This window comes from Homarus americanus, unplaced genomic scaffold (assembly GCF_018991925.1).
Source record: "Homarus americanus isolate GMGI-L3 unplaced genomic scaffold, GMGI_Hamer_2.0 scaffold2690, whole genome shotgun sequence".
In the NCBI taxonomy this organism is placed as follows: Eukaryota; Metazoa; Arthropoda; class Malacostraca; order Decapoda; family Nephropidae; genus Homarus; species Homarus americanus.
In genome coordinates this window covers 1-2,500 of record NW_024720717.1, presented here as the reverse complement: position 1 = coordinate 2,500, position 2,500 = coordinate 1, and the positions used below count along the sequence as shown (strand labels likewise).

The 2,500-nt window shown below is 56.7% G+C and overlaps 2 non-coding genes across 2 annotated transcripts in view; both read right to left on the bottom strand.

The window, feature by feature from the left end:
• Window positions 1-971, bottom strand: part of LOC121860865 — a 4,260-nt gene extending 3,289 nt beyond the window's left edge. The window contains exon 1 of the ribosomal RNA XR_006087938.1: window positions 1-971. This exon is cut by the window's left edge and continues 3,289 nt beyond it. This is a non-coding gene — a ribosomal RNA (large subunit ribosomal RNA).
• A 1,101-nt stretch (window positions 972-2,072) lies between these two features.
• Window positions 2,073-2,236, bottom strand: LOC121860864. Its single transcript, XR_006087937.1, has one exon. It is a non-coding gene; the product is annotated as a 5.8S ribosomal RNA (ribosomal RNA).
• Window positions 2,237-2,500: the final 264 nt, after the last annotated feature.

The window sequence follows — 2,500 nt, the reverse complement described above, 5'->3', positions numbered from 1 at the left end:
CACCCGCTTGTATGCGTGGGCGAGGCCGCCCAGGCAGCCGGTCAGGATGAGCCCAAGACGCACCGGAGAGCCTGTACAGCTGCGGGCGCCCGTCACTTCATTTCGCCTTTGGGTTTTGGTAGGCCATTGACTTGCACACATGTTAGACTCCTTGGTCCGTGTTTCAAGACGGGTCGGGTGGATCACCGGCCTTTTGCACACCGCGAGAGCAAAACCGCCGCCGAAGCGGCGGCAAATAACCGACGACCGTCACTAAGGGCAGCCAGGACACCGGTGGTTCCCCGTCGCGCGGGTCTCCCCCCAGACAGGCTGAGAGAGAGTCGGCGGCGAGGTACCAGTCCGGCCGGGCCTTCGACGTCCCCGGCAACGGGTCGCGGTGACCTACTACGAGGCGAAATACGCCCGCCGACGCCAGCGTGAGTGGGGGCGCGCCCAAACATTTTTGGGTCGCTCAATTACAACACCCCACCCAGCCGACAGCCGACGAGCTGAATCCCCTCAGTTCGACCTTCGAGTTTCCACCCGTTTGGCTCTTAACGGTTTCACGTACTCTTGAACTCTCTCTTCAAAGTTCTTTTCAACTTTCCCTCACGGTACTTGTTAGCTATCGGTCTCGTGGTCATATTTAGCCTTAGATGGAGTTTACCACCTGCTTTGGGCTGCACTTTCAAGCAACCCGACTCTACAGAGAGGCCCTTTCCGACCGTCCCATCTGTACCCTCACGGGCGCCGCCATGCGGGCCTGTCACCCTCCATGGGCAGTGGCCGCTTTCAAGCTTGACTTAGACGGTATGGGACGGCGTGCTGGACCCTCTGAAACGCAACACCCCTCGTGCCCGAAGACATCGAGGTTATGCGCTGGGCTTTTCCCGGTTCAGTCGCCCTTACTAAGGGAATCCCTGTTGGTTTCTTTTCCTCCGCTTATTAATATGCTTAAATTTGGCGGGTAGCTCTCTCCTACTACGAGGTCGATCGTGGTCTCATCATCCTTAGGGGGAACAAGTTCCCCAACCACGAAGCGGAAGACGCTCTGCCACCGACTTTCTTCACCACCGACATTACCAGGCAGGAAGGTTTGAGGGGCTTGTCGCGGGGTACCAGCGGCCATGGCGCCGGCACTCCCACCCCTGACTCCGTTCCTTCTCATTGAGTGGTAAATAGCCAATAGGAAAAGTGTTCCAGCAGAACATCTCTCGCAGAGTCATATACACACACAGTTTTAATGCATATACGCTCGTGTTCCGCCCTTACTCGGCCGCACCTTTGCCGCTTAAACTTTGACCTCTTTCCCCGTTCCCGCATGCCACAGCAGTGGCACTTGTTTATCCGGAGAAAGAGAGCGAGAGTCCCAGTATTAATTGGCGTGAGCGGCCTTTCCGGCTGCAGAACTAGTGCTCTATCCCGGCGAGCGCCGTTATGAGGCGCAACACCGTCTTTAGCGCGTTTAGAGAGAACTCCCCCTGCCTCCCTCCCAGTCATGAGATAGACGTGGACTCGTGGCGAACTCTCAAAGAGAACGCCCACACCGCGTCTGACCGTGGGAGAGGGTGGAGGAGCGCGTGAGGAAGAGCACGGCGTCACCCAAGCATTCTCATCTCTCTGCCTGCACCACTACATGGTAGACTGCGGGCCCAGGCGCACTCATCAATTTAGGTTCCACTGCAATGCATGCCAAGCACGCTTTTCGAGGTGATAGACGAAATTCCGGCGGGGCTTACTTAAAAGATTTCCGACCCGGTTTCGTTTCCTCTTCGTGGGATGGAGTGCCTCTTAGAACATGTGCAGCATCAGCCATGAGCGGCCGACGGCCATTCGTGTCTCTGTGGACAGCAGGCAAAAGAGCGCCGCCTCCAGTTATTTGCGAGGGCGACAACTGTCGCTTTGTTGTGGTTGAATGTGGGTGCGCCAAGTCCATGGACTTGCTAGTGATAGGCTTGCTTGTTTTTAAGGGCACGCCTCGCGCAAGGCGCGGGCGATTAAACCCCAAGGCGGAAGCTCGGTTCGGGTTACCCTCGTGTCGGGGAGACAGTCAGCAGGCACCGAACTCGCAGCAACCGATGGATGTATATTTCCGACCCTCGTAGAGGAGTGGCGGCGGCAAGCTCATATGGCTGCCGCCGCCGCAATATGCGTTCAACTTGTCGATGTATCTGGTATTCTTGCGATTCACATACCGACACGCAGTTTGCTGCGGTCTTCATCGACCCACGAGCCGAGTGATCCCCCGTTAAGAGTTGTGTATTTGCCATTTGGTCTTTTTGCGACTAACCATCACAGGTCGAGTCTCAATGAAAGGGTTTGACAGACATAGCCCAAGTTTGTGGTTTGGGTTTGGCCGGACGGCTTGTTGTTGTTTTTTGACACTTGAATTTCACTCTTTTTGGGTCAAGAGGCTTATTCGCCGGTAGTAGGGAACGGACGGGCAGCCGTCCAAAGCCCCGTCCGTCCTCCTCCTCCGGTCTTCGCGCTCTCGCCCGAGTGTGGTCCACCTACAGCGTGG